Source organism: Lutra lutra, chromosome 9 (assembly GCF_902655055.1).
Source record: "Lutra lutra chromosome 9, mLutLut1.2, whole genome shotgun sequence".
Lineage (NCBI taxonomy): Eukaryota > Metazoa > Chordata > Mammalia > Carnivora > Mustelidae > Lutra > Lutra lutra.
Genome location: NC_062286.1, coordinates 65121988 through 65147635, shown reverse-complemented (window position 1 = coordinate 65147635; position 25648 = coordinate 65121988). Strand labels below are relative to the sequence as shown.

The 25648-nt window shown below is 35.8% G+C and overlaps 1 pseudogene; it reads right to left on the bottom strand.

Moving 5' to 3' along the window:
- The window catches only part of LOC125109819 (proteasome maturation protein-like), a 115444-nt pseudogene extending 94289 nt beyond the window's left edge, over positions 1-21155 (bottom strand).
- Between the last annotated feature and the right edge of the window lie 4493 nt (positions 21156-25648).

Below are 25648 nucleotides of genomic sequence, written 5' to 3'. Positions count from 1 at the left end.
TTTTTTCAAACAAGAAAGTAATACTTGTTCTTTGGAAAATACAGAGAATCAGAAATAAGAATATAAACATTGCATAAAGTATACCCTCCATTGTATATTAACCACTTTAAATATATAATGTTTCTCCAAGCTTACTTTCCTCGAAAAACACTATTGAAAAATGTTACTCTTCTAGCCAATGAACAGCTACAGACCATTTTTTTTTTCCTCTTCCCCTAAGGTAGGATTTTATGAGTTCTGTTGTAATGCTGACTGTCTCTATTTACTGAATCTCTTCCAGAATGGAATCATATCTGTGAGTTCTTTTATTTATACAAATGCAGAGGCTGAATTTTCTCTAAATTATCATACAAGAAAAAAGGAATGGGGAAATTTTTCTTTCACGCTAACACAACTTCTGTTGTCTCTCAGTCATTCTCTTTGCAAGTGGTTTATGATTATTTAGGAGATGCTCAGGAATGCTTGGCAACATCCTGCTTATTTTGCTCTAGTTCTGTATTTTTTTTTTCTTCCAGTACATGAAATTTCAGGATGATAATCTTCAGTATCAAAGGATGATGTATAAGGTTTGGGCATGTCAATTTTCTTTACTTTCTAAATGGTCCTTAGAAATTTAGTTTTATTTATTTTTAAGGCAAAATTTACATGTTGAAAGGGGAAAAGAATAAGAGAGACACAGGGAGAGGGACAGAAGGAGAGAAAGGGTGGGGTAGAGAAAGAGATTGGAAAAAGCAAATTGAAGATCCAGCTTTTGGATTACATCATGGTACAAATTCCATTTTATTACTTTGAAAATAGTGACATCTAGTGGATAGAAGGCATCAATATCATGGGTATTGGTGTCAGAATTCACTATGATTGGAAAAAGAAAAAAGAAGTCTAATTACGTAGACACAGAAAATCAAGAGAATTTACAGTAACTGAAATTCGCTGGTCCACTTTCAGATAAATGTTTAGCTACCAATAAAATTTCAGACTGAAAATGCCTTTATTAATTTGAAAGCTTCAACGATGGCAGAATAAGGGACAATGTTATCAGTTTGGCCTTGAGCAAGGTTAAGGCAAGGGTACAGATTCTGAAGCTCGTTAGCAAAAATGCACCCTGTGTATATTATGGGAACAGAGGACTTTCCACATTTTCTGCTGTGTCCATGTTACAGTATTTACCAACTGCAAATTATTTGTCATATTTGATTCCCAATATATTATCTACAACACATATTTTGACTATGAATGCATCAAAGCAGTGGTATAAGGCTTCAAATGCATAATGACTATTTAGCTCACATTATGATTCTTCATCAAAACTACCATATGGACTGATAATATGTGCAGTTTCCAAAGTAATTTTTACATACATTACCATTGAATTCTCATCCATACATATTAATGGAATTCCCCTTTTATAGCTTAGAAAAAGAAACCCCTAAAATAGTTAAGCAAATTAGTTGAGCTAATGAGAGCATCCTCAGTAAGAAAGCCAATGAATCCAGGGAGCCAGACGATGTCAGTTCTCACCTTTTGAAATTTCAGGGCAAAGAACAAGTAGCACGATACTGGCTCTCTGCATAAAATGACAGTCCGGATTTAGATGGAAAAAGATCGGTGAAAATGGTAATGACAGCTTCCACTACCATTTATGGAAGGTCTTCTCCTTGGCAAACCTACTCTGAGAAATTATTATTCTTCGAGGAAGCATCTGAGATACAGAGGGTTAAAGGCCTCACCAAAGGTCATTAGGCTAGTATCCTCAGGGTAAATATTCTGTGCCCTCCTTCTGTCAGCATATACAACAAGCCACTACAACCTGAACCCGGATTCTTAAGACGAAGGTGGCTCACGTGTGTGTTTGTTTAGTTTTAACTGGGCAATTTTAGATTTTAGAAAAAATATTTTTATTTTGATTCGATTGTTTCACGTGGCTGCTATTTTTTAAACGAGACTGACTGAAATGAGCACTGGAATTAAGATTTGAAGATTCAGGCATGCCTGGGTGGCTCAGTTAGTAGGGTGTCTACCTTCGGCTTAGGTCATGAGGATGAAGGTCCTGGGGATGAAGCTGCTGCTTCTCCCTCTTTCTCTGCCTCTCCCTCTGCCTGTGCTCACACACACTCTCTCTCTCTCATAAATAAATAAAAATCTTTTTAAAAAAAGATTAGAAGATTCAGATTTTACCCAAATTCAATTTCTCCCTAGAGAACTCTCTGTTCTTAGGAAATTCATTTAATTTATTTGGCTGGGCTTTTATTTCCCATCTGTAATCCAGAAAAAAAAAATCATTTCAAGCTCTCTGTAAACCATTGTAAGAATAAACAGTGTATGTGAAAGCATTTTGAAAATGGCAAAGCTCTGTACCAATTTAAAATGTTATTATAATAATGACATAGTCATAAGAGTAATTAGGCTGGCTTACTTTTCTAAAGTAAGGTCAAAAGATGATCTGAATAAAATAAGCTCTTGTTGAGTCTTTCAAATTGCTGTTATAGAATTCTAGTGAAAAGCCTAAATTTTGTCAAAAATTAAGAGAAAAGAAACCACTAAAATTCAAAAAGTTTGGTGTATATAGATAGATAAGTTTATATTATTTCTAAGAGGCAAGACATAAAATATCAGATGATTTAGCTGTTAGAAAATAAGCAATGCAGTCTACCCCTTTTAAGGAAGTGACTGTTTTCACAAGAGTTCAAATCTATAATTGTTTTAAAGCCAATATTATATAGAAAATATCAATAGTAACAACTGATTTATTAAAATCATTACTATATCCATTAAGCAAGATTCCTTGCTCCTTAACTGACCAGTTTCTTAAGAAACACAACACACACACACACACACACACACACACACACACACAGAGGCATAGTTTTTCATTTGCCTAATTTCTTCCTAAATATAGAAAAATTCCATTTTAAGAAAAGTACATTGGTTTCTTTGGGTTAGAGAAGGGATATTAAATTCATTTGTATTTATTGTGCAGTACAACATATACAGCATTATAGGAATAAAAAAATAAATATGTTAGGAAAGAAGTATGGGTAAGTTAGTAAATATCAATAAATTCACACTATCATTGGAGGCAAAGGGCTTATTTACCTAATGATTTGATGAATGTCTTTAAGTTACTTAATATTCAAGGCTTAGGTTGATAATTTCTTTTATTAATCCTATATCAGAAAGGATGCTGCTGGTAGGAAAATGATAGTACTATGATGTTTGCTTAAAAAGATAGCTTGGAAAGTTGTGACAGCATGTAGACTATAAGGAATAGTTCAGCTAGAACAACAGGGAAACATCTAGGTTTTTAGCCTGAAAGAGTAGGGGGATGAAGTGGTAACTGGAACCTGGAGACCAAGAGAGAAACAGAGATACATAGAAAGTAGGGACAGTTTGTTAGGTGTCTGCCTTTTGCTCAGATCATGATCCCAGGATCCTGGGATCCAGCCCACACTGGGCTCCCTGCTCAGTGGGGAGACTGCTTCTGCCTCTCTGGCCTGTTCTTGCTCTCTCTCTTTCACACTCTCTCAAATAAATACATAAAATCTCTAAAAAAAAAGAAGAAAGAAAAAAAGGAAAGGAAGGAAAAGGAAAAATTGTGCCATCTAGCTGGTAAGACACTTTAAGGGACCCAGCCAGACAAAGATGACCTTACATGAAAAAACAGAATGTAAACGCAGTCTCAATCTCTATCTTTCCTCTGGTCCCTGCTATTGCTCACCACTCGCTGGACTCAACTACCAGCCAGAGGACGAGAGCACGTTGTTGGACAAGAGAGTCTGCTAATGCTGTTCTTTTTGTTGTTGTTGTTGTTGTTGTTGTTTGTTTGTTTTTGTTTTAAAGATTCTATTTATTTGACAGAGAGGAATCACAAGTAGGTAGAGAGGCAGGCAGAGAGAGAAGCAGAGAGAGAGGAGGAAGCAGGCTCCCTGCTGAGCAAAACACCCAATGCGGGGCTCGAACCCAGGACCTGGGATCATGACCCGAGCCGAAGGCAGCGGCTCAACCCACTGAGCCACCCAGGCGCCCCTGCTAATGCAGTTCTTAAAACAACCTTCAGGGCAACATGGGGAAAGGTGGAGAACGGATCTAGAACAAATAAAAGAGATCTACCTCACCTCCCTGCAAAAGTTAAGCACCTTTCCTTCTGTGTAAAATCTTAGAGCAATGGACACATGGTGGTGTGTTACTTCCAAAGGCAGCTACTTAATGACATTCATCATTTCAATGTTTATTTTATTTTATTTATTTTTTTTTAAGAATTTTTTTTTATTCATTTATTTGACAGAGAGAGATCACAAGCAGGCAGAGAGACAGACAGAGAGAGAGGCAGAGAGAGAGGAGGAAGCAGGCTCCCTGCTGAGCAGAGAGCCCAATGCGGGGCTCGATCCCAGGACTCTGAGATCATGACCTGAGCCGAAGGCAGCGGCTTAACCCACTGAGCCACCCAGGCGCCCCTCAATGTTTATTTTAAACACAACCATATTATCACATGAGCAAATACTTCCTTAAGTGCTGTGTAATGCTAGACCAATTACCACATTTAAAAAGCACTTTTATTTTTTAAAGCACTTTTATTCTGGCAACCACTGATCTTCCCATTCTCTCCATAGTTTTGCTTTCTCCAGAAGGTCTTATAGTTGGAATCATATATTGTGTATTCTCGGTACATAATGTAGCAATATGCATTTAAGGTTCTTCTATGTAGTCCTGTGGCAAGATAGCTCATTTTTTTTCATTTATGAAGAATACTTCATTGTATAGATGTACCACAATTTGCTTATCCATTCACCTATTGAAATATAATTTGGTTGCTTCCAATTTTTGACAACTATGAATAAAGCTGTTATAAATATTGGTGTGAAGGTTTTTACGTGGACATAAGTTTTCAACTCATCTCAAATATTTAGAGTGTGATTGCCTTGTAAGAACCTGAAAACTGTCTTCCAGAGTGGTTGTACCATTTTCCATTGCCACCAGCAATGAATGAGAGTTCCTGATATTCTACACCCCATCAGCATTTGACGTTAACAGTGTTTTAGATGTTAGTCCTCTAATAGGTATGCTGTGGTATGGCCTAGATGCTTAAATTTGCAGTCTGCTGATGTCGTACATCAAATATCTTTTCATCTCCTTATTTTGCCACAGGTATGTCTTCTTAGATGTTGTCCATAATTAGTTGTTTCTGATGTTGAGATTCAAGATTTCCTTATATATTTTGGATACAAGTACTTTACCGAATATGTATTTGGAAAATATTTTCTCTCAGTCTGTGATCAGTCTTTTCCTTTATTAATGTCTTTAGCAGAGAAGAAGTTTCTTTTTTTTTTTTTTAAGATTTTATTTATTTATTTGTCAGACAGAGACAGCACAAACGGGAGCAGCAGGCAAAGGGAGAGGGAGAAGCAGGCTCCCCACGGAGCAGGGAGCCCAATATGGGACTCGATCCCAGGACTCTGAGATCATGACCTGAGCCTAAGGCAGCTGCTCAACCAATTGAGCCCGCCCAGGTGTCCCAGAGAAGTTTGTAACCTTAATGAACTTAGCAGCTTTTTTCCTTGGATTGTGCTTTTTGTATTGTATCTAAAAAATCGTCATCAAACCCAAGGTCACTTAGATTTCACCTGTTGTCTTCCAGAAGCTTTACAGTTTTGTATATTTCATTTAGGTCTATTAATTTAGAACTTTGATTTCTTTCACCAGATATTGTGGTTTTTCTTATATAGATTGTGTACCTATTTTGTTAGATTTATTTGTAATAGATAATTTATTTGTGCTATGTTAATGGTATTGATTTTTATTTCAAGTTCCAATTTCTCATTACTGGTTTATAGGAAAGCAATCAACTTTTCTATATTAACCTTGCATGTTTCAACCTTCCTAATTAGTTCCAGTTTTTTGTTGTGTCTTTGGAATTTGCTACACAGACAGTCATATTTACAAAGATAGTTTCATTTCTTCTTTCTCAATATGTATACAATTGATTTCTTTTCTTCTTCTTCTCTTTTTTTTTTTTTTTTGTTTGTTTGTTGCCTTAGCTAGGACCTGCAATACAATGTTGAATAGGAGTAAGGAGTGAACATCCTTATCTTGTTGCCAGTCTTAGGGAGAAAGCATCTAGTTTTCACCGTTAAGTGTGATGTTAGCTATTGGAGGTTTTTTAATTTTAATTTTTGTTTTATTTATTTATTTATTTTATTGGAAGTTTTTTTAATATATGTTCTTCATTACCCTGAAAAATTCCATTCTCTTCCTGGTTTCTGAGGGTTTTTATCAAGAATAGGTGCTGGATTCTGTTAAATGCTTTTTTGCATCTATTGATCTAAATCATATGGTTTCTCTTCTTTAGCTTTTTGATATGATAAATTATATTAATTGATTTTTTAATGTTGGCCCAGTCTTGCATACCTGGAATACATCTCACTTTGTTATGGTGTATAATTTTTTAACATATTGTTGCTAATATTTTGTTGAGGATTTTTGCATCTATGTTCACCACAGATACTGGTCTATAATATTCCTTCCTTGTAATTTTTTTCCCTGGTTTTCATATTTATGTAATGCTGACTCCTAGAGCAAGCTGGAAAGTACTTCTGCTTCTATTTTCTGGGAGATTGGAGACACTTGGTATAATCTCTTCCTTAAATTTTTGGAAGAATTTACCAGCGAACCCATCTTAGCCTGGTGATTTCTGTTTGGAAGATTCAATTTCTTTAATAGATAAACACCAATTCATGTTACCTATTGCTTCTTGTGTGAATTTTGATAAACTTTATCTTTCAATTGATCTATTTCATCTAAGTTATCAAGTTTGTGTGAACAGAATTCTTCATAATATTATTTATTATTTTTTCATGTCCATGAGATCAGTAATGATTGCCTCTTTTTAATTTCTGACATTTATGATTTATGGCTTTTCACTTTTTTTCTTAATTAGTCCAGCTAGAAGTTTGTTAACTTTATTGATCTTTTTTAAAGAAGCAGCCTTTGCAAACCTAAGAGACTCTTAGCCTCATGAAACAAACTGAGGGGTGCTGGGGTGTGTGTCGGGGGGTAAGAATATGTTAGCTCGGTTATGGACATTGGGGAGAATATTGTGCTATGGCGAGTGTTATGAAATGTGTAATATTGATGAATCACAGACCTGTATCCCTGGGGCAAATAATACATTATATGTTAATTTAAAAAAAAGAAGCAGTCTTTGCTTTCATTGGTTTTTCTCTAATAATTCCTTATTCTCAATTGTATTGATTTCAGCTAATTGTTATTATTTATTTCTTCTGTTACTTTGGTTTAATTTGCTTTTCTATTCTAGTTCTTAACACTGAAGGTTAAATTATTGATTTTAGATTTTTCTTCTTTTCCAATGATTGCATTTAATGCTAAAAATTTACCTCTATTTTTTTTGCTTTATCTCATAAATTTTAATAAGTTGTATTTTCATTTAACTCAAAATATTTTAAAATTTCTCTTGAGAATTTTTGAGCCATGTGTTATTTAGAAGTATGCTTTTTAATCTCCAAATATTTGGGGATTTTCTAGCTGCCTTACTGTGATGGTCTAAGAACATAATTTGTGTGAGTTCTCTTTTTTAAATTTGCTAAGATATATACCATGTCTTTTTAGAGCTCTCAGAACTTCTGCTTCTTTTCTTTTTTTTTTTTTTAAGATTTTATTTATTTATTTGTTCGAGAGAGAGAGAGAGAGCATGAGCACAGGCAGACAGAGTGGTAAGCAGAGGCAGAGGGAGAAGCAGGCTCCCCGCCGAGCAAGGAGCCAGATGTGGGACTCGATCCCAGGACGCTGGGATCATGACCTGAGCCGAAGGCAGCTGCTTAACCAACTGAGCCACCCAGGTGTCCCTTCTGTTTATTTTCTAATTTTGCTGGTTGGGAATCAAATGTGCTCCACAAGATCAGACCATGAAATATTTTGAAATGTCATAAGATTTTGCTCAAATGAAGAGGGTCCTAGAGAGGTGGGGAGGCATTTTGGAGAAAAACCTCTAATACTCTTAATCTAGCTATTTCACCATTTATTAAATCATTGAAGCAGCAAAAAAAAAAAAAAATGATTGTATGCTTCTTTAGGCTAGAGATGACAGCCTAAATATCTGAAATTATCCAGAGGAAATACAAATAAATATAAGTACAGAGCAAAAAATGGAAGGCTTTTTGATTTGGCAAAGGGGATATATGTTGAACATTGTATGTGAATATAGGAAAACAGTAATAATTATACATTGGTTAAAATTTTTTAATTAAAATTAAATTAAAAAATTAAAAAATAGTTATACATTGGCATTATCAAGGAAAACTAAAATAGTCTGAGACGTGCTAGAAAAGTTTAAATGTCTTCCTTCTCTCATTTTCATACCTTATCTCTTCCCTGCAGGAAAGCTTTGAATAACCTTACATTTGTATAATGACTTTGGTCTCTTATTCTTTTTTTTTTCCCTAAAGATTTTCTTTAGAACATTCCCCTTCAAGCCTGGAAACAATTTAGCTGGGACCCGTGATAAGGTCTGTAAACAGAAGTACATATGGAAAAGAGGCTAGGGTTATTACATCACACGTCTGATATGTATAGGATCTACTTTAGAACTTGGAATATATGACGTGGGGACACTGAATTTCCTATCATGGCCTACCAAATGGAAGAAGATCCCTGGGAAAAGATAGTGTAAGGAATGTCTCTTCATGCCCTTTCTTATTATATGAATTGCCTTAGATATGGAAGGTGAACTTGGTTGGGGAGACAATCTATGCTGTTATTATATTTGGAGCTTTTAAGTCTCAATGAGAGCTTCTACATCTGCATCAGAAGAACTGTGATATTGTCTGAGTCTCAAGCAAGGGTTTTATCATTAAATCTCCAGAGATGGTTCCTACCCAGATAAATTTTTAATCCTCCAGTTGTTTGGTTTTCTTTCCTTGATTTAAGTTATCCAGATCCCCCATGATAGCAGTAACAATGCAGATGTTGTTTGTCTTTAAAAAAGAAAAATTAATTGGCAATTTTACTTAAGGTAAATTTAGTTTAAGAGATTACATGATTTTTATTTAGTGTAGGGCATTTCTAGAAAAAGTTGTAAATTAAATTATAGTGAATCCTTATAAACCATTGTGATAAAAATTTTCTCTTTCCTATAATTGGCTCTTTTGGTTTGTTTCAGGAAATGTTAGGAGGAACTTACTTTCCCATGCTGACTTATTAAGGACTTTCATTTCTTCCTGCTTTCTACATTTTGGACATTTCACTGCTCATTAGACTCTCCACCAAGAATAATGAAGGGGACAGAAATAAGAAGAATCTGGCTGGTGTAAGGGATTGTCACAATGATTGATACAGTGGCTAACAAAAGCTTGCCAAATATATAGGAATTTTCTTATTATAATGTCTTCTCATGACTCATAGTTAAGATCTGGTTATGCAGACAAGCACTTATTTTACATGCCAAGAATCATTATTTTAATTCACAAGTGGTTTTCTTTGTGTAAGATGCCTTATATTATTTACTTTATAGTGAAGACTTTTATTTCCTATGCATGGTGATTTTCAGTTTCTGTAGATCTTCAATATTCAGTGATGCTTGTCATTAGTTTCTATCCTATTCCATGCTAAAAATAAGTTTGGTACCCTTGAACAGAGATTCACCGTATCCTAAAATTATGAGTTTTCCTACTTAGGTAATCCTGAAAAATAAAAACCTAATCATCAATAATGCACTTTTTAATGACAAATCTATTTTAAAGTTGATCTTTTTAGAAATGTTATTCTTAATTTATATCTAAAACTTAAGCCATAAAATTTTTTTCAATATAGCAACAGTCAGATAACCAATCATTAAGTAACTTATATTTTTATTTATTTTTTTATGATGCCACACATAAAATAGAATGAAAGCCCTATGGGAACATCAGTTAAGGAATATATAAGTCCTATACAGAGGTGGAAAAAAGATAAGATAAATGAGATTCAACTGAAGAATCATGAGATGAATCCATTAAAACCCAAAGATTATATAATTCATGATGAGGGATTTTTTTTTTAATCACTAAAAGCACAATAATCATTTACAAATGAGGCAAGTCCTCATCTTTGCCCATACAAGTAAGAGCAAACTGGTTTGAAGACTCTAAGTTTCAAGAAAGAGCATGTTTACATGGTTGCATTTCTGCAAGGGGTTCCAAGAGCCTCCCCTTCTCACCATGGCAGGAGAATGGCCCCACTTTTTAGGTAGTCAGTAATGTAAGCCTTCTTTGTACAATGACATAACATCATCTTTTCTTTCATCAACTAGGCAGAAACTGAGAAGAGAAAGAGGATGTACCAGCTGTTTGTTTTACATTTGGTGGAGAGAGCAAGCAAAGCTTAATAAATGGCAGAATCCTGGTTAAAATCCTGGTTAAAAAGACAGGCTCCCATACCTAAACAAAGGACTACAAACAATAAACAAACATGGCATGGACTTGAGTTCACGCAAACAGAAACGTCTAAGTAGGCTGGACTCCTTCTTCTGCTTGCAGCTTCCTCCAACCTCATCTCCATCCTCTTTTTGGGAACTTTCTGATGTCTGTACAGAGCAGAGAAATGATTGGTTTTTCTAGCTCTGGAATTCCTCATTGGTTCTAATGAAATATTTCATTTGCATCTACTTTGTTTGGTTATAAGAAAAATCTCTGGATATGCCATCTTAAACATCAGCATCAAATTAATCATAAATTCTTATCAATACTACTTCTGAATATTTCTTTTTTTAAAGATTTTATTTATTTATTTGACAGACAGAGAGAGGTCACAAGTATGCAGAGCAGCAGGCAAAGAGAGAGAGGGAAGCAGGTTCCCTGCTGAGCAGAGAGCCTGATGTGGGGCTTGATCCCAAGACCCTGGGATCATGACCTGAGCAGAAAGCAGAGGCTTTAACCCACTGAGCCACCCAAACACCCCCTGACTATTTCTTAAATCTCTGTATATTTTTCCATTCCCATTACCTCCACAATGATAAAGGCTACCATCATCTTTCTCCTGGTTTTCATCTGTATCCTGATAACTAATTTTTCTTCCTTCTTTTAAAAATGCCAAGAGTACTTTACTGACATATAATTTGCCTGCAGTGAAATATACAAATACCAAATGTATATCTCCATGCATTTTCCCAGTGATCCATTAGTACCCAGAACGTTTTCATAAGCTCTGTGGATATTGTTATATAAAATTTGGTGAAATATCTGTTCAACTCTTTTCTCCCATCTTTTAATTGTATTATTTTTCCTTCATTCTTAAGTTGTAGGTATTCTTCATATAAACTTAATATTTGTCCTTTGTTAGATATATATATTGAGAATATTTTCTCCTATACTTTGGCTTGATTTCCACTTTCTTAATGCTTTTTTTAACAAGCATACATTTTCATTTTTAATTAAATCTAATTTACCATTTTTTCTTTTATATTTAGTGCTTCTTGAGTCTAAGAAGTCTTTGCCCAATTCTACACTTGAAAAATATTGTCATATTTTCTTCTAGGTGTATGAATTAAAATTATACATTTTGGTCTGTGAGCTAACTCCAATTACTGTTTATGTGTATGAGGAAAGATCAATGTTTATGTTTTCATATGATTACCTATTTTTTTCCAGCACTATTTCCTTAAATGAATTTCCTTTCTCAGATTGAATCTGACTCCTTTGACAAAAAACAATTGATTGCATATTTTTAAATCTAGACTTAGAATGCCTATTTTGTGCCACTAATATTTTTTAATCCTAATTCCAATATGATCATTTCTTAATTATTGTAGTTTTACAATATGTATTGAAATATGGTAGAAAAATCCTCCAAATAGGTATTTCTTCTTCAAGATTGTTTTGACTAGTCAAGATGTACATAATATGGGGGTGCCTGGGTGGCTCAGTGGGTTAAAGCCTCTGCCTTCGGCCCAGGTCATGATCCCAGGGTCCTGGGATCGAGCCCTGCATCGGCTTCTGCTCAGCAGGGAGCTTGCTTCCTCCTCTCTCTCCCTGCCTGCCTCTCTGCCTACTTGTGATCTCTGTATGTCAAATAAATAAACAAAATCTTTAAAAAAAAAAAGATGTACGTAATAAGGATTTCAATTCTGCATAAACTTTAGAATCCATGTATCAATTTCCATAGAAAATTTTGCTAATATTTTATTGAACTTGGATTAAAAGTTTGAATTCATTTAGGAGAAATAACTTCTTAAAAATTAAGTTTTCCTGGGACGCCTGGGTGGCTCAGTTGGTTGGACAACTGCCGTCGGCTCAGGTCATGATCCTGGAGTCCCGGGATCGAGTCCCGCATCGGGCTCCCAGCTCCACGGGGAGTCTGCTTCTCTCTCTGACCTTCTCCTAGCTCATGCTCTCTCTCACTGTCTCTCTCTCAAATAAATAAATAAAATCTTTAAAAAAAAAAATTAAGTTTTCCCATCCATTCATTAGCATATTTTTCAATTTATTTTGAACTTCAATTTCTGTTAGCAATATTGTATAGTTTTCAGTGTGGACTTTTAAGATGTGTTTTAAATTTATTCCTTCATTTCTGATTTTTGAAACTATTATAAATAAGCTTATATTTTATTTTTTTCTTTAAATTCAATCAACCAACACATAGCACATCATTAGTTTTTGATGTAGTGTCCAATGATTCATCAGTTGCATACAACACCCAATGCTCATCACATCATGTGCCCTCCTTAATGTCCATCACCCAGTTACCCCATCCCCCCACCCACCTCCCTTTCTGTAGCTGTCAGTTTGTTTCCTGAAGTCCAGAGTCTCTCATGGTTTGTCTCTCTTTCTCTGATTTCTTCCCATTAAGTTTTCCCTCCCTTCCCCTATGATCTTCTGTGCTATTCCTTATGTTCTACATATGAGTGAAACCATATGATAATTGGCTTTCTCTGAATATATAAACACAAATGGAATTTCTGTAATATATACAGCACCAAAAAAAAAAACCCAAAAACCTTTTTCAGAGTATATTACAGAAATTCTATTCATGTTTGTATATTGACTTTTTAATACAACAATTTTGTTAAATTGTTATTTTTTAGTAATTTTTAAAAGATTTTATTTGAGAGAGAGACAGAGCATGAGCAGTGAGGAGCAGAGGGAGAGAGAGAGGGACAAGCAGACTCCCTGCCTAGTGGCCTTACTCTTACCAGTCTCCATCTCACATATATCTCTGTTCTACCTGCAGTAAAACTTATTCCTTTCCCATTTCTGAGTATTTACATATGCTAATCTCTCCGTCTTGGAAAACCAGTTTCCCTTGTTTTTCTAAAAAGTTCCTATTTATCCATCAATCAAGTAACAGCTTTATCTGAGACTCCTTTCACCTCCAAAATAGGATAGAACCCCTTGTTATAATTCATCTAAATGCTTTACAATTCCACCACTACGGCACTGATCCCCTATTTTGTGTTTGTTTAATCATCTGCCTTTTACCACTCTATTGTAACCTAGGAAATACATTGCCACGTCCTTCTAATTTACTTCTACACTCTTAAAACTTATCATAATATCGGACACATGGTTTGGCATGCAACAAAGTGATTAACTAATTTGTGTGTTTCTATGTGCCTTTCAGAGCAGATGTCTTTGCTTTTTATCTTGGGTGAAAATAAAAGGTCAACTTAAAAAATATTCATAAATATTTACAATGTCCTAAGTGTGCTGTAGGTGGTATAAAAGTTTTCAAACAAGTATAGATGAGGGTTTCTTTCTTGCTGCAAATAATTTCTAAAGTGCTAGTCAATTTGCAAAGCATTTTGAAAGAAATATAAATATATGCTAGAGAGTTGTTACAGATAACGTTATACTTTGTCAATGTTCACAGCTCTAATATTAGTCTTTGCATAGTTAATTTTTATAGTTTGAAAATCCTCTGACATTTTCTTTAGTTCCCCTCAAAAGGTTTTTCTTTCAGGGTTGTGAGATTCACACAAAACAGCTATTTTTAGGGACATGAAGTTCAGAAGCACTAGGTTTCTTCATTCCTTTCCAACCGCAGGTATGGAATTCACAAACCAGCTTAGTAGCCCAGTAGCTTACATGAGTATATCCTTCACCCTTCCTCTAAATCCCTTTAACACAGTCTAAAAGGCATTTTCTAGGTTTAATGCCCAAATAAAAGAGAGCACTCAAGGTCGAAATCCTAGGAGACCTCACCATCTGTAATCTCTGGAACCACATTCTGTTTTGAAAAAGTACGAGAATTCAAAGTTTCTGATCATATGGAAAGACATTAGGCAATACTCTGAAAATAAAGATTTTATGTAAAAATGTGCAGTTTTGATTTCTTGGAACAAAACTGACACTGGGCTAAGGCATGTCACCCACAGCAGAGTGGATTCCACGTCCCTCAACTCCTAGACCTGCCACCGTGAAGAATTCCTGAAGGGTGTAGGATGTCTACATTCTTTTACTTGGAAAATTGGAGAAGTGTGAAAGAGGAATTTTCTTGTTCCAGGTGAGAAGGGACAAGGCCCTTACTTTTTGACACAAATGACTGTTTCCCGCCTCCCCAAATACACAGATGCACACAATAGTGATAAAAACACAAATGTACATGCTGCCTCCTTGAAGCATACAAAAATCCAGAAGGGGAAAAATATGAGGAGGCTTAGTGGGAAAAAAAAAATACTGAAGTTGTAGAGAGTCTCTCAGTTCCAGGCAATAGATGATGCTGGGGTAGGGTTGGGGGGTCTGCATTGTTCTGATAGTCACACGTCCTCAGAAATCTGGGTCCTTTGTGGACTGGCCAGAAAAGGAATAGCAGTCCTGTCTGAGGACGCCGCAACCCTAAGAAGAGTAGTACAGACTGGATGCATACTCTGCAGGGTCAGCTTACAACAGAAATGACTCTTAGCAGAAGGAGGTCCAGATTCCCAACTGTTGAGACTGTGGGGCTACCCAATAGCCAAGTGCATCACAGGTCGCCAGATGCTCAGGTGCTGGGCTCTTTGGGTGAAATTACTCACAGCTGCCTCTAGCCAAGGTGGTATATTGGAAACAAAGTTACCTCTCTCTCCTTCCTAAATTCCATGAAACAACCAAGAGTACGGAATCAATCTCAAAGTACAAAAAGAACTGAAGAGATCGTGAAAGCTACCCAATTTTGGAACTGGCAGGCAAAGGATGAGTGATTCCTTACTCAACAGACCAAACAGAGTATGCAAAGAGCTAAAGAAGAAGCAAGCCAGTGCGCACTACAGAACACTGAAGTTTAGAAATTGGAGTCATAAATGGGTTCTGGAAGTGAGGATTTGGTTGGGAACGAATGCCCCACACCGGGACAGGGAATTTTGCTTGCCTCATAGACATACATTTTCATACCATATAAAACAGTGTTTGGCATATAAGAGGCATTCAGTAAATATTTACTGAAGAAATAGATTAATGAACTCAAGTCTGCAGAAAGAGAAACTAGACCCTTGCAACATGATGGGATAATAAGTTTAATTACTGGGGAGTAGGAAAGAGGAAGTCTGGATTTAGAAACACCAGACACAGTGGAGGATAGAGATAGGAGTCTGAATATAGCATTTTGAATAATGGGATCCCCAGTCTCTTCTGCTTGGCCCCAGAACCCTAAAGCAGCTTACATTCAGTGGGAACAATAATTGAGGATTTTTCTCTGGGAAAACAATCCTAACAAGAGAGACCTACACATACTGACAGGAGTCCCTAAATAAACCTCTCTCTCTCTCTCTCTCTCTCTCCCTAGCCCCCTCCCTCTTTCCCATGTGTGCTACTATATAGAGTCATGGATCACCAGATCCTTGAGGAAAGTCCTTAATATGAAAGACAAAGATCAAAATCAACAAATAGGGGGAAAGAAGAGACTTGGAAAAAGAAACAGTGTGGAAGGTTTAATAGAATTAGAGAGTGAGGAAGCTCTTTTAGGCTGAGAGATAAATGAAATTACTGTTTCTGTGAAAAAAGAGATAGTTACCAAAAAAGAAAAAAAAACACAAAAAGAGTAGAGAATTTAGAGAACTAAAGTGCTCTTGAAAAACAAGATATGACAAAAGAAAGGGAAAATTCAAAAGTTTTGGAAAGCAAAACTGAGCAAATCACCAGAGACTCAAAGTATAGAGAAATAGAAACTTCAAGAGAAGAGAATTCCAAAACTGACCCAGAAAGTCTGATTACTAATAAAATAAGTTCTAGAAAAGGGAGCAGGGAATAGGACAAAATTTAGAGAACACAATTGTTGAAGAAATTATTTTTTAAAAAGATCCACTATATTCTTTTCAAAATGAATGAAGAATGAACTACATCAAAACATAATTACAAAACTTCAGAACCCTGAGTACAAAGAGATGAGCCCCAAGCACTTCAAGAGAAAACCATAGGTTATATATAAAATATCATGAGTTAGAATTGTGTTAGATTTCTCCAAACAAAACAGAAACAAAGAAACAAAAATAAACATTTACACTGAAACCAGTAAACAGAAAAAACGACGTATTTCATTTTTCACTTTCTTCTCTATGACCATGCTGTGGCTGTTGCCTTGAGTACCATTTTCATGGTACCTGAGAAGCCCTGCCTGTTTCAAAATTTTTAATAGATTGTATTTGAACAAAACTTTTAAAGTTTTGAGGAAAAATTATTTTCCATCTAGAAATTTTTTCTTTATCCAGGTTTTCAAACTCCAAACAAACAAAACACCCAAGTAACTTTTCTTTGGAAGGTTCTAAGCAAATTATTCCCCAAATGAAGGCATTTGTATCCTGGGGATACTACACAGAAAAGTGTAGACAATATCCAGGATGACAGCTGGGCAGCAGGGCTACCCACCCAAATTTGAGTGGGAGAACAGGGATTGCTTAAAAGAAAAGGAAATGAAACAGAAAAATCTCTTGTGTTTGAATGTACTGAGAGGGAATTTTCAGATATCTGAGACTTTAAAAGACCAATAGGTACATAGAAATCTAAGCAAAGTTTAAAAGAAGACATATATTAATTCCAGGAAAAGCAAAATGTGTACAAGAAATAAAATAGGGCACCGGGATAGCTCAGTCGGTTAAGTGTCTGCCTTTGGCTCAGGTCATGATCCCAGCATCCTGGGATCAAGTCCGGCATGGGGCTCCTTGCTCAGAGGAGAGCCTGCTTCTCCCTCTACCTGCCACTTCCCTCCTCCTGCTTGTGTTCTCTCTCTTTCTGTCAAATAAGTAAATAAAGTCTTTGAAAAAGAAGAAATAAACGAGTATAACATCCAGATACTCCCGAACCATAAATATAACTCATCTGCAAATAATAGTTACACAATCGTAATGGTGGACACAGAGTATTCAGCAAGCCAAATATGAAATAATTGTCCTGGCTGGGTAGGAAAGACAATTGTACCTGTATATTTAGGGGGATAGTTTAAAGAAGCTAAATCCTCTTCTCGCACAGTAGAAAAGAAGTAGGTGTTATATAAAGTTAACTAAATAAGAAATTTGTCCATAAATATCCTCTATGGAAATAAGGTAACTAATATAGTTAGGTTTTAACAAGTAAAAAGCGGTTTCTTCTGAGGAATGGGAATTTGTGTGAGGTGCAAAGTACAATAAAAAAGACTGTTGATCTTGGCTGTGAGCCTTGTAGAAATTGGATCTCTTTCACTCCATGCAAGCACATCTTTGAGAAAAATAAAATCAAGTTTAAGAAATTCACCAATCCTTTTGACATGAATCCTGTAAAGCTACAAACAAATATTAAATATAGCTCTGTTGCCTAAGTTCAAGTTATTTTATGGTCGTCAGTTATACCAGCCAATTTTTTAGCCAAGGCTTAAATTATTTTATAGAATTAGGGGATGTCCCAGAGGCTCCAGACCAGAACATGCAGCACTCACAGGTGCACGTACACACACACACACACACACACACACACACACACACACACACACACATACACACATATATTCACAGAAACATTTTAGAAAAATAAATAAGAACTCATAAATCTGATCAATTTCTGGGCAAGGACTAGTTCTGGGGTTCAGGGAGCTTTACTTTTCACTACATACCCATTCAGAGTTTTCATTTACTATGTGCATATATTAGCCCTTTAATTTAAACAAGGATTTAATTTTTAAAATAAAATTATAGAGTGTAAGAGAAAAAAATAATGCACCCCAAAATACATGACCACTTTCTTTTCTTTTTCCCTCTAATAATTATTTAATACATATTTGGATAAAGTTGCAAATCTATTACAGATTACTTTTGAAGGATGTTTGTGGCCAAAGCACACACACAAAAAAAAACTTGAAAGAGAAACTTTTTAATTGATCAAACAAGGTGCATTTCCTCTTTCTCTCCCTTCTAAATCCCTTGAAGCCACATTCCTGTATTTGTTTAGAATATTGTAATTGAATTTTGACTCACTATTCCAAAACCCATGTTTCTGCACGTGCTCCCTATTACATCAGTTCTACGCAGTGTTGTATTATGTGGATGTACAGTGTCTCCTTTCATCATTTCCTTACGACAAATTAACTTTTTACAACCAGTTTGCTTAGTGTTAACTGTGTATCCTTCGAGTTCTATTTTCTGTTGATTTACCAGTAGGTGGTGCTGGATAGTAGCTGTAAATAATCTGGTTGTATAACATCACTGGGGGATCTGTGCTCTAATAACATACTCTGTGTGGAACAATGGCACTGAACCAAATCAGGGAAGTAGTCTGCACTGCTTTCCCAGTAGCAAAGTGGATTTTACACTATTCTATCCACATTCTCTGTACTCTTCCTCACATGGGTAATTCCAAATACATTTTCAGGATGACTGCTGGGAAGTAGGGACATTGTCTATGGTTGAGGGGAAAATACAAAGCTCCAGCAGAAGCCCCACCTCTTTATTCATTTATTTTCCATAGGATCAATGTGCTTTCCTTCCTTTCCTTTTCCCTGCTGGCTCTCCTGAGGGCTCAGTTCCTCCATCCTGCTTTCTGTTTGCCTATGGACCTCATTTAAATAAGCTATCTAGATGTTTCCTCAAAGTGGATCTGCATTTTAAAAATGTCTCTGTCTTCCTCCTTCAAAATTGCTTTGTTCCATGTCCCCCTCTCCACTGGGGCCCCACCTCTTAGTAAAGCACCCGCCTCAGGCTTCGCCCCAGTCCTCGACTGCACTCCACTGCTCCAAACTTTCCACCACCAGTTCCTGAGCCCCGCTTTCTGACAAGCCCTGTCCTGAGTTCTTCCTGTGGATCATTCCCAAATATTTCTCATAACAACCATTTCAAGCCTGTGTTACTGTCCACCTGTGTTGGTGAAGAAATGGAAGCTGTTCGAATTTGTACATCCGATATGCAGCGAAAGGAAGTTTCCAGCATGTGTAGCCCAGGAAACATGGGTTTGAATTCTGGCTCCTTCACTGAATAATTAAATTGTTCATCTCCATCAAGAGACTTAATGGGACAGAACATTTGTTTACTGATCTGTGAAACGGGAGTGAAAGTGTGTGTCTCGCCAAGTTAACTTGGTCTTAAACCAGAAAGTGGATGTTTGGTTTGGCCACACTGGCAGCCTCAATATAAGAACATTGCAAGCACAAAGCTAAAATGAAGCAAAATAACCCCACAAAACAACAACAAAACAAACCACAAACCAATGGATACTCTCCCTTCTTGACTCAAATGCCTTCCAGACTCACCTGCCTTTCTCCAGGCCTCTCTCTAAAATCCAGAGGTCTTATATCACCCTCAAATTTTCTATTTCTTTAATCTGTAGGAGAGCATGACCCTTCTCACTCTGGATTAATTGCCACTTTCTGGGGGAAACAGAGGTGGTCATTTCAATTACCGGTTGCTGCTTCTTGACAGGGGTTCCATATTCTCCTGGGATTAGAGGATGTTTCTTACGTGTAGTCGTGTCTTTTAAATCCAGGCTGGGGTTCTATGTTTACTGGCTATTTCATGGTAAATAGTATAGTTGCTTTTTTCCCTTTACTTATTTATTTATTTTGTGGGGAAAGGAAACCCCTTCACTGTTTCTTCTCAAAGATGTTGCTCTTATGTGATTTTATGTGTATTTTCCCCTGACTTAACACCTCTCTTATTACCTGACTTAGCTTTCAGGTAACAAGAGAAAGCTTACTGTCATCATTTATCATACCTGTTTTCTTATCATTGGAGCATGCCAATGCATTATAGCTTAATCTTTTCAAAATACTTAACCTGGATATGTGACCATTAGCTCTCTCAACTCATTCACTCTCTGGAGTTCACTTTTGAAAAATCTGGGTAGAATGGTCTATTTGTAGTTTGCAAAGAGACAATTCATGAGCAAATAAACACATTACAGTAAGATGTGTTACACCTATATTCCAAAAACAACATATTTCATTTTTCACTTTCTTCTCTAAGTCCCCATAGATGATGCTGTGGCTATGGCCTTAAATACCATTTTCATGGTTTCTGAGAAGACCTGTCTGTTTCAAAATTTTTTAATAGATTATATTTGAACATCTTGGGCTGCCTATTGGTTCATTGCTTTACTCATTTATGAATGTTGGGGTTGCTAAGATGTAGACCATTTGTCATCAAACAGTTGGATATGGGAAACATTAGTCCTATTTGAAAATGGCCAATATTTTTACCAAAGTAACTAATCCTTCTTTTATAATTAGAGCAGACTTCCCAGCACACCAAATTGCAAGTACTAGTGAGATAGCAGGCCTGAAACTAAATATTACTTCCTAACTTCCTACTATGTTTGAAAACTCTCCAAACTAAAATGCTGCAAACCCTTAATTCCTGGACTTCCAAGATTAGGGTAAGTAAGTCAACATGGAACAATCTGGATTAGATTGATTTAGCGGTATAAATTTAATTTAGAGGACCCTCCTGGAAGCTGGTGAGTGATAACATAGCTTCAGTAGTTACAAGTATCCATTTCTAAGTAATGTTTGATTTGTGTGTGAGTTTGGAGACTCCTGGTAGCTCCTAGATTGTGCAAAGTACCATAATTGACTAAGGGATCTGGTCATGTTTTGCCACTATGGGGAATGCAGTCTCTTAAGTCAAGACGTGCTGGAAATTCATGAAGCTGTATCTTGAAACTTACTGGCTGCTGAGTCTGCTGATTCCTGCCATTGGGTTTGCTGTTGATCTCCTCCTTAGTAACAATGCAAGTCATGTGCATGATACTGGCCCAAACAATGCCACAACCACCAATGCAAAAGTTAGTAGCCTGCCATTAGAGGGACAAATATTGGAATTTGTCCTAAATACCCACGGTGCCCTGGCTTTAGCTGTTAAGTGGTAAATTGAATTTTATTTGATCATTCACAGGGTTTATCTTCCTCAGACTAGATGAAGAGATATGTAATAGCTTTTCTAAAGAAGCTATGACCCAAAAGGTCAACTCAAAATAGGGTAACAGTGGTTAAGAGCACAAGTTTTAGAGACAGAATCTCAATTTGTATCATTTTCGTTCTCTTACTGTATTATCGTAAGAAAGTTATTTAACCCCTCTATGCCTATGTTTTCTCATCTGGAAAATAGGAATAATGGTTTATATCACACTGGATTGCTTGGAAATTGAAATGAGTTAATATTTAAAGCATGTTATGTTTGGCACATATTGAATGCTTAGAAATGCCAACTATTACAACTTTATTGACTGGAATCTGTTCCTATATGGGGGATGAAGGGATATATGAGATCCCCTTATCAAACTTCACATGGTAACATTTCTGAAAACCTGTTGTAATTTCTCATACAATACCCATGCTTCCTGTTGGTCCTTACCAAGCACCTAGAAACAGATTACATTTTATTTGTTCTACTTCCAGTACATATCATTCCTCTTCCCAAAAAGTTTATCTACAAAATGTAGGTTTTGTAAACCTACATTTTTTGTTAAAAAAAAAAAAAATCTGGGGTGCCTGGGTCGCTCAGTGGGTTAAGCCGCTGCCTTCAGCTCAGGTCATGATCTCAGGGTCCTGGGATCGAGTCCCACATCGGGCTCTCTGCTCGACAGGGAGCCTGCTTCCCTCTCTCTCTCTCTCTCTCTCTCTCTCTCTCTCTCTGCCTGCCTGCCTCTCTGTCTACTCGTGATCTCTGTCAAATAAATAATAAATAAAATCTTTAAAAAAAAAATCTAAAAGTCTATCTTACACAAATGACAATTGTATGTACAATAAAACTAAACTACAGGAAAAACAATAAGTGCATTTAGCAAAGTCATTGGATAATTTATTTCTATTTGTTGGTTACAATTAACAAATAAAATTTTAAAAGACATAATTTACAATAGCATCATTACATCAAGTCCCTAAGTATAAATTTACTGAAAAATATGTAAACCTATATAAACATTATTGAGAGAAATTAAAGAAGATCTAAGCGAAAGTGCTTATATACCACACTCATGGATTAGAACACTCACGATTGTCAAGAGATCAGTTCTCTCTAAATTGTTGTTGTACAGGAATCAGATTGCAATAAAAGCCTGCCAAATGGTAGTTTCCTGTCACCTGCCACTCCAGCATATTTGATTTTTCCAGCCTTCAGTTGAGTTCTTCCACCATTATTTTGATACCAACATTTGGGGAGACTTCATCTTCCCAGCAAAGGACCAGAGCACTTTACAACTGAACAAATCTCCTTTCACACTCCCAATGACCTGTGACAGAACTAATGTATGCCAATTCAAAGGACTGCTAACTTTCTATTGATTCCCAATCTTACGAGCCAACTATACAAGATCTAAATTTTCACAAAGCTGAACCACTCATCTGTGGACAGCCGTGTCCATATCAGAGAGGATAATAACTGGAATCAAAAGCGTAGCCACTTCTGTATTTAGGAGAATCTTGGGCCTGCATGTGAACAAGAGTGTAAGAATATTCATTTTTAAACCACCCTCCAGCCAATCCTTAAAAGCAAGCACAAACACAGTTCCTCTTGGCTTTAACAGGTTCCTTGTGATTAATTTTCTCTGTTCCATTTTCATTTGATCTAATCTCTCTGGTTGCTGGCTTCACAATGGCCTTCAGTCTATTGGCTGTACACCTCCAGATTACTTTTTTGGTTTTTTTCTTCTCACAGCTTCTTCCCTGGCTTTGGCACTTCCCAAGATTTGGGGTGAGAAAATTCTGTGGTCTCTAGCAAAATGTACCTGGCCCAACCAGTTTCCCTAATCATAATATCTTGATAGATTGGGAAATGGGACATATCCTAGAACAAATACAGAAAAGATTGAGGGGGAAAAAAGACATAAGAAATTATTTTGGAAAGTTAAATCCCACATAGGAGAGAGTTTGAAAAAAAATCATCAACATAACCACAGGGTGTCTCGAGCTATATTCAAAGGAAAAGCAGGAATAGAAATTGTGCTGCTAGAAAGTAGTGATAAGGAGGAAAACAAAACTACTGTCTTTTTCTTCAAGGAGAATAATTTCCAAACTGCAAAAGAGATAACAAAAGTGTTTAAGAGGGAATTGAAAACTCAGATGAGGTAAGGAAGTAGCAAGAGTGCCCCCAGAGACCTTACATGTATTTTTGTCTCTAGACAAAGATGAACTGAATCTTAAGCACGGACACAACTTGCATTTACAATTGTCCGAAATGTTGCCAGTGATGTTTAAGAATCACGGAAAATGGCAGGAGTCCCATAAGAGTGAATATGAAGCACATTCTGAAAAGAAATAAAGATATTGGTTCTGCAATACAGATTAGAGAACTAGATGCCATAACATGTTGGGTTTCTATAATTGGAATAGATAAAAAGAGGATGAAAACACATTACTTGAATTGTACCTCACATAGTAAGAAATTTCTAGCATATACATTAACCCATCATCACAAGATCCCTCTATACAAGACAAACATTTTTATTACCAGTACTTTTCTTTCTTTCTTTCTTTCTTTCTTTCTTTCTTTCTTTCTTTCTTTCTCTCTTTCTTTCTCTCTTTCTTTCTTTCTTTTTTTCAAATATGGAAATTGAGGTTTTGGAGAGATTGTCTTTGTGTGATATTACATGAAATTATCTGCCAGGACTGTTTTAATTAAACTCTTTAGCCCTCTCCAAGTTCCATTGTGATATTAGAATGCTGTTTTGTTTTTTTTTTTTTTTTATAAACATATATTTTTATCCCCAGGGATACAGGTCTGCAAATCGCCAGGTTTACACACTTCACAGCACTCACCATAGCACATACCCTCCCCAATATCCATAACCCCACCCCCCCCTCCCAACCCCCTCCCCCCATCAACCCCCAGTTTGTTTTGTGAGATTAAGAGTCACTTAGAATGCTGTTTTAATCATCTGTTGTTCAACTGGATCTAAAAAGATCTGATTAAAGGTGAAATCAATAGTAGATGATTTTTTTAGGTATGACAGCATATATTTTATATACACTGTCTGCAAAAGATTGATATTAAAAGACAAATTTGTAGAATATGTTAAAAAAAAACTAAGTTATCTTCTTGTAAATCAAGAGACAGATTAAATCTCCCAAATACAAAACTGGACAAGTGACAAGTTAGTATTTAAGAAAGTTATTACTAGACATGTAAATAAAAATTAAAATAGAAATATCAGATGGACAATGATTAGAAGGACTTTCAAATTACTTGGTTAGCAAAGATATAAACAAGTGAGAACTCTAATATACTGGAGGTGGCTGTGTAAATTTTGCATGCTTTCTAAAGGGCAATCTAGTAATGTATTGTAAATTTTAATCTGTATATAATTTAATTCCCTTCTGAAATTTTATCTTAAGGTGAGGCCAGTGTAAGTACACAAAGGTATGTGCCATGTTAATAATAAAGGAAAAATTCTGAAAATAGCTTAAGTGTCAATGAATAATGAATAAATTAAACAAATTACAGTACACCTATATAGTAGAATAAAATCCATACATTAAAAGAGACATGAGTATTACATTTTAAAATAGAAATATATGTATGATATGTAAGTTTAAAAACATATATATATATATAGTGATACCAATTATATAAAATATGTGCATTATAATTCTGGAAAGGCAAACAATAAGTTGTTAATCATGGTTATCCTTGGGAGTAGAATTTCTGGGAAATTGGTTTCACTGAACAGTATTTTTTTTTAAAGCATGGTATTTGATGGAATAGAATAGAAAGTCCAGAAATAAACCCACAATTATATGGTCAATTAATCTTCAACAAAGGAGGCAAGACTATGCAATGAAAAACAAGACAGTTTCTTTAACAAATGGTGTTAGGAAAACTGGACAGCTACATGCAGAAGAATGAAACTGGACAACTTTCTTACACCATACACAAAAATAAACTCAAAATGGATTAAAAGCCTAAATGCGAGACCTGAAACCATAAAAATTCTAGAAGAGAGCACAGGCAATAATTTCTCTGACATTGCCCATAGCAACATTTTTCTAGATATGACTCCTGAGGCAGGGGAAACAAAAGCAAAAATAAACTATTGGGACTATATCAAAATAAAAACCTTCTGCACAGCAAAGAAAACAATATAAAAGGAGAACCTGTCGAATGGGAGAAGACATTTGCAAATGACATATCTGATAAAGGTTTAGTATCCAAAATATATAAAGAACTTAAACAACACCAAAAAATCCAAATAATCCAATTGAAAAATGGGTAGAAGACATGAACAGACATTTTTCCAAAGAA